The 13,961-nt window shown below is 42.5% G+C and overlaps 1 protein-coding gene across 5 annotated transcripts in view; it reads left to right on the forward strand.

Moving 5' to 3' along the window:
- Positions 1 to 11: 11 nt before the first annotated feature.
- LIN54 (lin-54 DREAM MuvB core complex component) overlaps positions 12 to 13,961 on the forward strand; it is a 41,524-nt gene continuing 27,574 nt past the window's right edge. For 3 of the 5 annotated variants that reach the window (XM_040583352.1, XM_040583372.1, XM_040583366.1), the window contains exon 1: positions 12 to 246. The gene's annotated coding sequence lies outside the window, so the exon portion shown is untranslated. Of the gene's footprint in view, positions 247 to 736; positions 833 to 9,363; positions 10,475 to 13,314; positions 13,479 to 13,961 lie in introns of those variants that run through there. The other 2 variants (XM_040583357.1, XM_040583360.1) reach the window with 2 other exon arrangements.

A 13,961-nucleotide genomic window follows, 5' to 3' on the forward strand; every position in this document is an offset into this window, starting at 1 on the left:
TGCGCCGGTGGTTGCCAGGGCGGCGCGGCGCAGTATTATGGGATGCGGCGGGGGAATGGCGCGGGGCGCGTGATTTTGAACAAACACGGCGGCTTCGTCGCGGGCGCTGCCGCCGCCGCGGCCGCCGGGCGCGGTAGCGGAGGAGAGGGGACCGGCGGCGGCGCGAGGCGCGGAGGGCGCGCGGCGACGGAGAAAGGTAGCGGCGACGGCGGAGGAGGAGGAGGAGGAAGAGCGCCCGCCCGCCCGGTGAGTGCGAGGGGCGGGAAAGCGTTAGAGGGAAGAAGGGGGCGCGGGCACGGCTCCGCTGGCCGGGAGCGAGCGGCGGAGCGCTGACAGCCGCTCGCCGCCGGGAAGGCGCAGGCCCGGCCCTGCTGGGTGCGCTCCCTGCGGCGGGGCGGGCTCCCGAGCGGCCCCGCCGACCTCCCCGGGCTTGCGGGGACAGCCGCGCCAGTCGCTCCGCCGCCGCCGGGGATGCTGGCTCGGCGGGTCTCGTAGCCGCTGCTCCCTGCGACCAGCTGCCCCTGCAGCTGCGGCGGGCCGGCGGCCAGGCTCCCCTTCGGAGCGGGGATGTGTGCGGGACGCGCCGCCGCCCCGCTCCTCGCCTGTCCGGAAGCGGCCGGGGTTTGGCGGCGGGACAGTTGGTGGGGTTGGGGGGGGGGCGGTGGCGGGGCGGAGCGGAGCGGCCGGGTGCTGCGGCGGGGGCAGGTGCGGCGGGGGCGGGCCGCTGGGGGCGGTGGTGACGGGGTGAAAATGGCGGATCTTTCGAAATACGGCGGCGGCCGCTGACGAAGCCCGGCGCCTCCCGACCGCCCCCGCGCCGCCCGCCGGTGAGGTGAGGCCCGGGGGGGGCGCGCGGGGGGAACGGGCGCCCTGCGGGGGGAGCGGCGGCCGGTGCCGCTGGGGCTCGGCGCGCCGGGCCTGGGCCTGGCTCCCCCGGGACAGCGCGTCCGGCGGTGGGGACCTCTCGGGGCCGGGCGGTCCCGGTCCCCCGGCCGTGCCTCGGCGGCGGGACGCGGCGGCAGCCGGTTTAGGCCTGGGGACGCTCTCCTCGCCCAACCCGCCGGCGCGGGCCGCTGGAGGGACCGGGCTGTCCCGCCAGGACCTGCCCGGCTCGGTGCGGGGTGTCGCCGTCCCGCCTTTGTCTACGGGGACGCTCGCCGGGGCTCTGCCCCGCGGTGGGGGCGAGTGCCGCGCTTCCTTCGCTCGCCCGAGCGCCAGGGCGACCTGCGCCTGCCGCGTGCTGCCGGGCGGCCGCCCCGCGGGGAGAGGAATTTTCACCTGGACCGTCTTTCGGGGTAGTCCCAGCTTCTCGCCTTGTCGCCTTGGCTTGTTATTGGTGTATTGGTGGTCAGGACGCCTTTGTGAATTACGTGTGGTTGTCACTTCGAAGCGTATCATGTAAAAATTACATAACGCTTGGTGTGGATGTTCCGAGTCCTGCGAAGCGCTGCGGGATGGAGAACGTGCGAAATCGGCCGCTGGAACGTAGTGTGCACAGGAGGAAAGCTCTCTGATTTAAGATTTCAAGTGAAGAAAGAACAGATATTTAAATGGTATTTCATCAGATCATTCTGAACAGTTGATAGAAATATATTACAGCCATTGTAGAAAATACTGAATATACTAAGAATAATTTGGAGTTGTCTTTGCAATTTTTATATAAAGCTGAGAGTACTTCTTTTGTTGGGAAATCCTTTTGTAAAATAAAATACATTAGATGGACTCATCTGTCTTTATTCTCCAAGTAATCCAGTTTACATATGTGTCAGCAGGTGGTAACTGTTGGTTACACGCCTTGTACAGGCTTGTGTCAACCTATAGAGAGACATACAGCTGTGTTGCTCTGTAGGCCAAGTACTCTCAAAGGCTGCCTTGAAGAGCATGTTAGAAAATGCAGCCCAGCTTCTCAAAGTGGTTTAAAAGGTACTTCACACTTGTTGTAATGCAGTAAGCTTCAAAAGTTTGTTATTCAAGGTTGACTGTTCAGATTATGTATCAAGAACAACTTGCTGTTTTTTCGTTTGCTTATGCTTCTGTCATGTCCAAGCTCAAACAGTTTGTAACCGAATGCTCTGAATGGTTCGGCTTGAGTTCTCAAAAAGCTTTAACTGGTTTCAGGTTGAGTTTCTGCTAACCACACTTAAATTTGAAGTGTGATGATGAAGAGTGTTGTCAGATTTTAACTTTAGAGACATTTTACCTCATGCATTGGGTATCTTTTACTTTAGGTTTTGAAAAGCAGTAAAAGCCCCTTAGATTCTTTTCCCTTCCATGTATTTGAAAAATGTCTCGTGGGGAGCAAAAGGAGAAGCAAGGTAGACTGGGGGGATGTGTTTAGATTTCTGCTTCAGCAACCAACTGTGCTTCCTTACCTGTAGCTTGGTCTGCTTTTGCTTCATTGCCATTCCTGCGCTATAGGGGTAGCGCTTGCTCTCTTCACGTGCTGTTAGAAGTACATCTTTGTGTCCTACAGATTTTGTATACTTACAGTGGTGGGATTCGTAGAAAGTACCTAGGAGACAAACTCATGGTTGGTTGGACTTTTTTATTCTGAGCTCCTGATAAGAAGTGGAAAACATTCCTTGAACTCCCTGTTCAAGGGTTTGTATTTTACTTACCAGGCCTTACATTTGAGAAGCTTGGTTTCCTCAGTTGCTTAGAAAACCAGTAAGCAGCATGTGACTTTTGGTACAGCCTGTGGCTAGGCTTTCTCACTTGACAATATTAGAAAACATAAGTTTTTTGTTGCACAGGCAAGAATGAGAGTGCTGCAATAATCCCTTGATCAGTGATGGGAGTACATAGCTACATGAAGTGAGACATTCAGGTTTCTTGCGTTCCAGATCCAGATGTAGATTAGTGGCTTCTTAACTCTTCCAACTTGTGTGCCGTTCCCCTTCGGAAGCCGTACTTATGCAGTTGAATGTATTGCTAACCATGTGAGGGTTATGCCCTTAATTTTGAGCTCTGCTGTCATATGAGTTCAAGGCACATAACAGATCCCCATCTCTATGATCTGGCTGAGTTTGGGGTTTCTTTTTATTCCTTTGGAGTAACAGCAGTTTCTCCTATGGACTCAAGGAGCCTATCTAAGTGTTACGTTCCCATTTACTTTGGAGAAGATGTAGCTATGCACTGGTGTAATCTCATGAGTACCTGTTGCTGCTTTGCTGGTGAGAAGGATGGCTATATTCTTCCCTGGCAGCTTCTTCCTTTTCCATGCTTTCCCCTTCTCTTGTGCTTTGTAAGCTGTTAAGCAGCTACAGGTAGATCACAGTTCTACATTAGGGTACATTAATGAAGAACAAGACTGCTCTACATTAAAACTAATGTGGCTTTTGTTCTAGGTTGGAATGAATCTGTACAAAATGGCCTGACATAGTCCAGTGTTCTGTCACTGTTCAAACAGTTGATTTTATCTTCCCCTTGCCTCCATGCAGGGAGTATAAATGCCAAGCTGGGAGGGGAGGGAGGCTCCTGGGCTTCCCAAGCCCCCTGACTCAGCTGGATTTTTGGCTGTGGTGCAATTCCCTGGTGCTGTTTTGGTACTCATAGACTTTGAACTGAGTTATCGCAGCCCACTGACCCACCAGAACTTGCTCGCTGCTATGTGGAGTAGTTTTCTTCCTGGGTTGAACACCAGCATCAGCAGCATGAAGAAAGCGGGGCCCACAGTTTGGTTTGGATGGCCAGCTTTAACCCAGCTTGGTTCCTTCATCTGGGCTGCCCTTGCAGCTACACAAATATTTGCTACCACAAGGAGGAGGGGAAATGTTTGTATGGAAATGAATGGGCAGATGCCGAAGGAGGATGGGAGAGCTTTAGCTGTAGTGCCGGCTTAATATGCACAGGGAATTGGAGTACAAGGAAAGTAATGCTGCTGGTCATGCGCACAGTGGTCTAAGTAGCAAAGGATGCTATTTGAAATAATAGTGCAACAAAGATACTGCTAGGATGTTTTTCACAGTAAATCCTAAAAAATTGTAGCAGGTGCTTGATTTATTACTGTGTAATTAGCAGTTCACAGATAAGGTTTTTTGGCTGTTGGTTTTCCTTTCAAAATTATTATAGAAGCTTAAATTACCCAGAACTTGCCAAGGGAAGAAGGATCTGCTCATAACTGGTATGTGGGCAAGTGGTTGGTTTGGGTATTTCTTCCTCCATTCATTCTTAAAAAGAAAACAGCATGGCAGTGGTGGCACAAGCTGTCTTATTTCCTATTAAAGAAAAACAACAAAAAACCTCACACCAAAATCTTAACTGTATAATATAAAACTTTTATGTCCATATCACTTTAACTGTTACTTTAAACATATAGAAGTTGCTAATTTGTGTACCTCGCCCGTCCCTCCAATATGTTGCATACAGTTGTATGTATGGTGTGTCACGTAGGGAGCATTCGCTTAACAGAATGTAGAGTAATGGGAAGGGAATGGCGTGCGTTGGTTGAGTGAATTGTGGTTGCCTTGGGAACTATTATTTTGAATTTTGCAACTATAGATGGTTAAATTTGTGGTGAAGAACACCTGATACTTTCTTAGTGTTCCTTGTAACTGGTGAAAAAAGACTGGATACTTAAGAGTAGTTGTGTATTCAGCATTTGATAAGGAGTAAGGTTGGGCTTTTTCCTTGCTGTAGTTAGACATTGGTGTTGTATTTGATAAATCTAGACCCACGATACTCTGGGAAGCATGCAGACAAACTGCCGTATCTTGTCATCTGTAGAGAATGAGAATGGCAAGTATTTTGTCTGTCTTAAAATGATTTGGTTTCACTCTGCTGTTACATGTGCAAACATGGTGAGTTTGCAGTCTTAAGTGATTAATTTTTTCACTTACCTTCTGTTAACTCTAGCTTTCTTATGCATTCATCATTTTTGTTGGTTTCATGACTTTTTTTTTAAAGCAATCTCCTGGTTGGTTAGCTTAAACAAAAGACTGAGAAAATGTGGTGCTGAGTGATTCTGTAATTCTTTGCTTTACGACAAAACACATCTTTCCATTTTAGAGACAAAGTGTAAAGTGTCAGAGATTAAGAAAATCGGGAATGCATAAAATGAATGACACTATTTTACCCATTATTGGAATGGTAGCAGAATTGAGGGATGGCAGTTAATTAGGATAATTGTAGGTAAAGTAAGATCACATACGTGTGGTTGTGGTCTTTCATTTGATAATATGCCGGCAGTATGGGGTGAATCTTGGGTATACATATACTTCTCTGAAAGCTTTTCTAGCAAATGAAAGAGACCATGTCCAGTGTCAGGAGTTTAAGAACTGCATTTCCTGTTTTTCTTCCCCATTGATCTTGGTGAATTTCAGTTGGTGTGTGCTTGTATGTACTTGGCAGAAAGGGACTAAAGAACACAGCAAACAAGGAGATGAACTAGCATATTTGCTTTATTGTTATAAAATGACACAATAAAATTATTTGTCTCTCTAAGATATTTTTTTTCCCTATCGATATCAACTTGGGCAAACAAGTGACCTTCACTTTCTTAACTGTAGATTGTTTCTGCTTTGCATGGGTAGGTGTTCTATAACACTTGCACTGCAAGCAGTCAAGAGTTTGTGGGAACTGTGAGCCTGTTTTTATGTAGTGAATTCAGTCTTTTCTTGAAATATGTTTCTTCTGTTTGCTGGGTTCATGTCTGGAACATTCAATGAAGAGGGTTTTTTTTCCACTTGCCAAGAGTAGTTCTGGTGCCAGTGCTGCTAACTGGCAGTGGCAAAGGGACCAACAAGGCTGTAGTCAATTTAGCACCTACAGTGATATTAGCAAAGGTCACTTCTGTTTCCTGTGAAGAAAAAAAAAAATCAAACAATTGGATACAGGCTATGAATTCTCCTGGGAGAAGCAGAAAATGTGAATTTTTACCATTGCTTCTGGAACAACTAGAGTAACTAAGAGCTCATTCTCTCTGTTGAATGGGTAGGTGAGTTTTGATATTATGTCAGCAAAAAGATGTAAGTTGAATAAAAAGCTTTGATAAGTTGGTTGTCTTGGATTCTTAACAAAAATTCTTAGTGACATTGTTATCATGAGTTGTTACATTTGCCTCTACTTCTAATATTTGTTTATGGCTGCAAAATAAGCTTTGTCTGTGGAAGAGAGTTATCTCTTAGCAGTCCAGATAATAAGAACCTAGACTACACCCAGCAATGCAGATGCTATACAGTTTTGTACAAAGTCATCCCATAGTCACTTAAAAGTGATACTGCTGCTGCTCAGTTCATTTTGATAGGCTGTAGTTTGATACAGAGCTGTTTAGGTGCATGTCCTGAGCAGGATTCTGGGGGAGCTTACTGAGAACACCCTCTGATGCAGGTGCATTCAGCTCATTCTGGATATGTGGTGCTTTAACAGTGTAGCAAACACCTAGAGCAGCTGAGTCACAGCAGACAACCTGCTAAGGCTACAGGTTTGCTTTGATGTCCTGTCATCAACAACAAAACAACACTGTTAATTTCCAATCCCCAAAGTTATGAATTGACAGTTGGCAAGAGCTTCTTCTGTGTACAGAGTTGTCTTAGATGTAGTAAAGAGGGAAGCTATGAGCTACGTGGTCTTGCAAAGTAAAAGAAGAAAATAGCCTTTTTCCATGGAGAAACACAATTAAGGTTTTGCATGTCATTATTTCCTCTCTTGCTAATTCTGAGAATGAGATGAACCTTCTGGATTCATTTCAACTTGGACAGTGTAGTGGTAACTTGTCCAACTGATGGTAGAGTGTTTGCCATGGAAGTCAAATTGGAAAGGACGTTCTATAAGGACAGAAGGGAGATGGATAGATTGAGCAGAATAGAGGGTGCATGCAAAGAACTCTTCATTCCAGGTGGCCTTGGTATGCTGTTTGGAATAAAGCATCTCCGGGGGTAGAGTAAGATACAGTAAATGTCTCTCTGGGTCGCTTTCAGGATATTGAAAACAAAGACTGTAAGAGATAATGTGTGGTCCTAGTCGCTGATATGCTTCTTTCTGGCTAGTCCTGTCTGTAAGGCTTTTTGTTGAGGGCATTTTTGGGGCGGTAGGTTTTTTTTGGTGGTTTGTGGTTGGCTTGTTTGTTTGTTTGTTTTGTGTGAGGTGTTTATGCAAAAGCTTAACTGTTGGCTTTCTTGTGTATGCCTAAACTTACTAGTTTGTGTTTCAGAAGCTCTTCAACCTTTTGTGTTATGATAAATGAGACTTCAGAGATCTGAGAAGCCTATGTTTGAAGTGGCCCATATGGTTCTGGAGCAGAGATTAAGATTTCACTGAAATTCCCATTTCTCCTATTTATCTCTTGACTCAAAATCTTTATGCAGAATTTCATTCCACAAAAGCCAGTCAACTATTGCATAATCCTAGTTATTTAAATAAATTCTCCCCAAAAGGAATATGGAGATGCTTTATCTAGAGATTAAAGTGGGAGGGAGGGGGTAATAGTGTTTTTCGGCATCTGAACCCAAGTCACAGTTTGCCTGCAGGCTAGCTATTTATCTTCAGCTCAGTCCTTCTGCAAGTAAATATATTCTGTACTTGTTAAGTGTTGTCATGTTTAAGGCTGGTGGAGCTGCTGAAATCTGCAGCTAGAAGCATGTTTTTTGGCAAATCACTGCAATGTAACTGAGCTATTTTTGCTTTTCTTTCGATGCCTCATTGGACTCAAAATTAAGAAAGCCAACTTCGATTTCTAGGATAAGTTTAAAAAGCAATAGTGGCCATAACAACTTTCACTGCTGTCCAAATCTTGACAGCTACCCTGAAAGCATTGCAGTTTATGGTGTCTAGATTTTTATCTGGTTTTCATCTCTGTGTTCTTCTAACTTTGAAAAGAATCATATGATTGCATAAGATGCCCAAGGAATTAAGGTTTTTAGGGCAAAAAGCTTTTTTGTGGCATTGTAACATATTTTTAGAAATTAAATACCCCACTGAAATTGGGGGGGGGAGTCAGGGGGTGGTGGTGTTTTGGTTAGAACGAAGTTCATGTGTTGTACCTTCTGACTGGGCAGTGCTGCTGAAGAATACGTTTAATGCACCACAGTCATTGTGCTTCCTGATTTACAAAGACTCATAAAATTGGTAACTATTCTGTTGTGATGAACCTTTGCCCATAAATACAACACTAAAATGCACTTTTGCTGAAATTGCTGGCAGCAAGCCTAATCTTAAAAGATGCCCCGTACGATAATACTTGTTAAAAGTCTGTGGGGAGCTCGATACCAAGCCTACGATGGCAGTTGTCATGCGTGTTGTTTTTAAGTGTTCTTGGTGTGATATTGCTGTGTGTCTGAATTCTTCTGTAGCCCCACATTCAAGAGACACCTGGAATTTGAAAAGCAGTTTATTTCAAGCTATATTTAAAAGAAAAAATACATTTCTTGGACCTAGTGATAAGTACTCTGTACTCTTCACATCGGTTAAGTTACAGGGGCTTTTTCAGTCAAGCTAAGTTCACCACGTATATTCATTTTAACTTCAGATTCTTAATGCTTTAATTTTGGCCTTCTAAACAGAAAATAATTTGAAACTATTTTAGGAGTTAGTTATTTTGGTCTCACCACAAAGTTGATTGGATATGCTTCATTAAAGACTGAAAGGCCCAGGTATCTACAGACCCAAATGTTGATCGTTCATTGCAGTGAACACCTTCAGAATGTGCTTGATGATCGTAAGGTTACTTGTTCAGGGTTGTTTTTTTTTTTTTCAGCTTTTGTGCTACTGTATGTTGTGAAAATGGCTGAAACTGGCATGCAAACCAAGGGAAGGGTGGCGGAAGTGTTGTGATTTTTGGTTTCTATTTTATTTTTAGTTTGCATGAACCTCTGCTTGAAAGTAGAACATTGTTTCCAGTTTCAGAAACAGCTTTGAAGTGTTCTGCTGCAATGAATGTTATTTTCATTTCTTTCCTGGAAAGTTGCTTTAAGTAAAGAGCATGCATTTGTTGATAATTAGAGCATAAATGGCTATCCTAATTCTGTTTCTACCTTCGTAGCCTCGACATGCTAATCATTTGAAAAATACACTCATGTCTATGTTCTCTTACTTCTGCAGAACTTTGCACTGTTAGATTAGTGGGCAGCATTAGCATAATAGTAATGCCTTTGTTCTCCAGTGCAGTCTGGAATTTATTTATCACTGGCAAGGATTAGACCCTTAAAGGGTGCTAAGTTCTCAAGAAGCAGATTTATCATCAGCTTGCTGATCTTAGTCCATCCTCAGAATGATATGGAAGTTAAGTTTTCAGCTGTGAGCTGAACTGAGCCACAAATAGCAAACACGAAGTGTCAACTGATGATTATGAGATGAATATATATGCAAATTTGAAATGTAGACATGGCTTGAAATGCAGACCAATATTAGTAAAATGGTATGGTTTTGTCCTCTTAATGGACATTTAACTAGCATGTGAGAGCTAGGTAGCAAGTGTGAGCTGTGCATGGGAAAGTAATTTGACATTTAAGTGATTTAATTTTCTAGACACTAATGATTCTGAGCGAGTGCTTGGAGTTTTGTTGGGTTTTTTCAGTAATACTACTAAGTACCTCACAATGGCTAGAATGTTTTTCCTTAATAATCTTGTTTTGTAACTGGTGGTACATTTGGGCAATGTAATATTTTCTCCTTGTGGTGAAAAGGGCATTGTCCAATCTGGAGTTAAGTATCAGAGTGTTTTAGAATGCCGGTTTTCCGGTTTTCTAGTGAGCAGCACATTCATGTACCTGTAATGTAATTCACCCATTTACAATTTGTGACATGCTGCTTTCATCAAAAACTTGGCTATGGCTTTTTTCCCCTTTTTCTTTCTAGCCTCTGGTTTGCTTGAAAGGTTCTCTGACTCATGGGGAATTTTGGTTATGTACTGTATCTAAGGTCTTTGTTACTTTGATAGTAAATTTGCTTTTGTACTCAGCGTGTGTAATTAATTTCTGTGGTAGCATGCTGTGATTCCTTGTACATGAGTATTAATTTTGATGTGAAGAAAACAGCTATAGGTCATAGAATAGCAGTTTTAAAGTGTATTTGTAGCAGTGGTTGTGGTGAAGGAAGATGCAGTCACTAAATCTTTGAGGGTGTGATCAATGAAAGATTTTTGTGGTGAAGGCAGTGTATTTCATATCAATAAGTTGGCAAAATGGTTCTGTTTTGAAGACAATAGGACGTGAATTTTTGAAAACTTAAGTAAAAGCCTTCTGATTTTTTTTTTACAGCATGTCTACGAAGAACATCTCTTTGTTAATCTGTATCTTTTTGGGTCATTGTTTTTCAACTGTCCTTCTCAATATTTTGTAACATTACATGTCAGTGATAGCAGCATATTAACTGTTCCATGATTGAATAACTGCAAGGTGTTTCCCCCCCTCACCCCCAGTCACAAGGACTGGAAGTCTAGGAAGCAGAATGGGACCAGTTGAAAGGATTGCTGATGCAGTGTTCCCACTGGATTGTACTTGGACCTCTGTTGTGGCAGCTTCCAACTACTTGAGGCCTGGTAATTTTAAACTGTTTGATCTCTAAGTATTAAGACCCAAAAAGTTGGATTTTTTTCAGCTCAGCAGCCTTCTGGAGTTTACATATCACTGCTATTGGACAGGCCAGATAAGCAGAAGCTGAAAAATTTGAAAAGCATTTGAGCACCTGAACTTTGCATGTGGCTGACAGCATCTCATGCTTCTTGGATAAATCAAAGATCCATGCTGTATTTCTTCTACTTCCTCCTGCCTTTGCCTTTGTTCTAATGAATGGATTTAGGAATAAAATAAATTATTATGTTTTTTAAACCTTTACTAGTTAAGAGAAATAGACTGATTTTATGAATATAACTTCATATTAATATTTTGAGATTTTTTACTTTTAAAATCCTCAAATTTGAGCCATAGCCTGGCAACAGTCAGTTGCTCAACCTTTCTTCAAAAGAGAAGTTATAATGTTCTCACGTTTTTGTCTTAGCAAAGGAAATGCCAGATGTTATCCCTTCTGTATTGGATAGTTGATGATACTGTGTTCTTGTTTTTTCCCTCCACATCTGCATTTAGAGTCCATTGTGCTTGCAGTGAGTAATTACTTGTTTGGTGGTCCACTTTTACTTTTCTGCTATTTATCTGACCCTATTTTCCAGCCTTACTCTCTCCACCTGGTTTAGTAAATCCCTTGAGGGATACTGCAACTATTGGTGTTTTCCCTTAAACTTTGAAAATTATTAGACAGGCACCTTGATTCTCTTAAAAGCTAGTAATATCTAAACTTTATTGATCCTCAGAAAAAAAACCTGGCCTTTTGCAGTACCAAGGGTGGGTGGAGATGCTAGTAAGTCTCTTAATCCAAATAATTCTGGTTTTCTGTTTCTTGGGAGCTGCAAAACTGTATCTTATGTTATATCCCTCAGGAAAATGGTAATAATTAATATATGGTCCTGTTTCTGTGTTCTTGTGGCTAACGATAGTAACTAGTTTCACATACGCATGTCCATGTGATTTGTCTCCTGGATAATCACACCAGCAGTGACCTCTTGAGGACTGGGATTTCTTGTGGTGTTTCAGCATTCCTCTTCATACTTACTTTCAACTTCCTGAGGCAGGAACTGTAGAAGTCCTTAAAAAGATTTGCCCTTGCTCTAGCTCTTAGTAATGCTATGTTTAGGTGCATGCATCTCTCCCAGCTTTTTACAAAGAACTACTAGTTGCTGTATCTGGCCAAGATACTTGGTTTCAGTTAGCATTTGCTTAGCATGCAGCAACAGTTACTGATTCCCAAGAGAATCCCTGTTCTTTTAGGGCTATGTTGGACTTTGTGCCTTTACGAAGCTTTTGATTTTGGGATAGGTTTTTTTTTGTAGGTCAAGATAGATACTCTTGCAAAAGCTGTTACTGATTTGATTTCCCTAATTTCTAGTGAAAGTGACACTTCAGAATTTAGTTTAAAACTAAAATTGCCAATGACTCAAGGCAGGTCTGGCCAATGTTCTTAAACCTGTCAAGTTATACCAGAGTCTTCCTATGGCTAAGCGCTACCAGGCCTGTGCTGGGTACTGAGAATGGGAAGGAGACTGCCAGTGGGGCCACAACTGGTGACAAGTCCCTCAGACCGCCGCTTCATTTTGATGACCTTGCTCACATGCAGCACCATCCCAGGACATCCTATTAAGTTGGTCTCGGCAGCCTTATTTCTGAGTAATCTGAATTTCCCAGCAGTTTTCCTTGCAGTACATAGCCTTCCTGATGATTCTGTAACATATCCTCCTGTAAATGCTGCTCTGAAACTGCTCCTGGTTGCAGACTGAGAGGTTAAAGATTCTTAGTGAAATGCAGGCATTTCTGGAGATGTAATAAGATGCAGTTAGTTTCTGTAAAATACAGGCATTGTTATGTCTTGCAATTTGTTTACTTTTTTGCAGGTCAACCTGCTTAAATATTGATTCTTTTGATTTTCCTGTTTAGTGTGGCTGCTTTGCATGCTTTATCAACAAAGGTGTTGATATAATTGATCTCAGCACTTTAACAGTGTTAGTTTCTGTCACTAGTATGTCAGTGCAGAATCTTTAAGAGAAGGAAGAAAACAGATCAAAGTTCACAGGTACCTGTCAGACATCAGTTCTGTATTTTTGCCAACAATGATGGTGTTCTTTAGCCTCTTCCTTATAAATTCCTTTTACCCTTTATGACATTGTATACATCTATATATTTTTTTGTGAATATCAAATGTAGAGATCTGTGCAGTGGGTAAGTTGATGAGGTGGTTCACTCAAGATGAACTTCTGTTCCTGTCCTCCTAACAGTACTCAGCATTTTTCAGAGTTGTTGCTCCAAGACTCTGCTGATGGTATGCTTTAGTCCCTGCGCTTTTTTAATATGTTTTTGGCTGGTTTGGTGTCCCGAGCTTTTTCTAAACAAATCTTCACTATGTGAATTTACTCTTGAGCTTTTAATTTAGCTGTATGGTCGTGTTGTAGGCTAAAATATTCTATCTAGTAGTCTGATCCTGGAATTTTTATGGAGTTCCTCAGTCTGATAGTGTGCTTACATGCTTCCTTGGGTTACATTGTTTTTTCTTCAGGTTTTGAGCTAAATAAGGTAAACACTTACTGATGCATCTTGGGGGGGGGCGTTGTAGGTACAGCCCTTGCATTACCAAGTGACTCAAAGCCTAATTGCTGAAGTGAATGAAATTTTCAAGTCGTCTTAAATAGTTAAAGTAATTCTCTACCCTGTCTTGAGTATCTCAAAGCTGTTAGAATCTTAACATGCTTTTACTGTTGGAAATCACTTTAATAGCGGAGCTGGAAAAATGGAAACAGCACATGTTTATTTTTTCTAATGCTTTTATACCAAACAGCTGGACTACTGAGAAATTCTGGCTAAGTACCTAGGAGTAAAATCTGCAGGGATGTTGAAGCTGCCTTTGATGACAGCAGTTTCTGGAATAGCTAGGATGAGATTTTCCTTATTGCATTTCATCTATTTCAGTCATATCCAATAAGCAATGAAGACACAGAACAGGTAGGTTGTGTTGTGGTTCTTTTCTTGCTGTTGTTGATGGCTCTAGCCTGAATACATTAATGCAAGCCTACTGTAAAATGATGAGACCTAATTGTAAAACCTTCCAATGTGATGGCCATAAACTATTAATCCAGTAGGGAAGCGTAATGTTTATTTTAACTTGTCAGTTTCTGATTCCAGACTTGATGTATTTCGTTTCCTTCTGCATGCTGACTTAAAAGTGGTTTGTTGGTTGTTATCCTTTCAACTAGATATAGGTATTTAATAACTATTTACTGCTTTGTAACATAACCTAATGGTAAGAATGAAGAATATAAATAACGAACTGTGTAACTAAAGTATATGTAAATGCTTTATGGTCATACTGTTAAAAGATACTAAGAATGACCTTTCTTTTAGGGAATAACACATACAGATGCAAGCCAAAAGCAAGTAACTTAAAATTATTTGTCATTACTGAATGGTGATTTTCCCCTTCTTTTC

This window comes from Falco naumanni, chromosome 1 (assembly GCF_017639655.2).
Source record: "Falco naumanni isolate bFalNau1 chromosome 1, bFalNau1.pat, whole genome shotgun sequence".
Classification (NCBI taxonomy): domain Eukaryota; kingdom Metazoa; phylum Chordata; class Aves; order Falconiformes; family Falconidae; genus Falco; species Falco naumanni.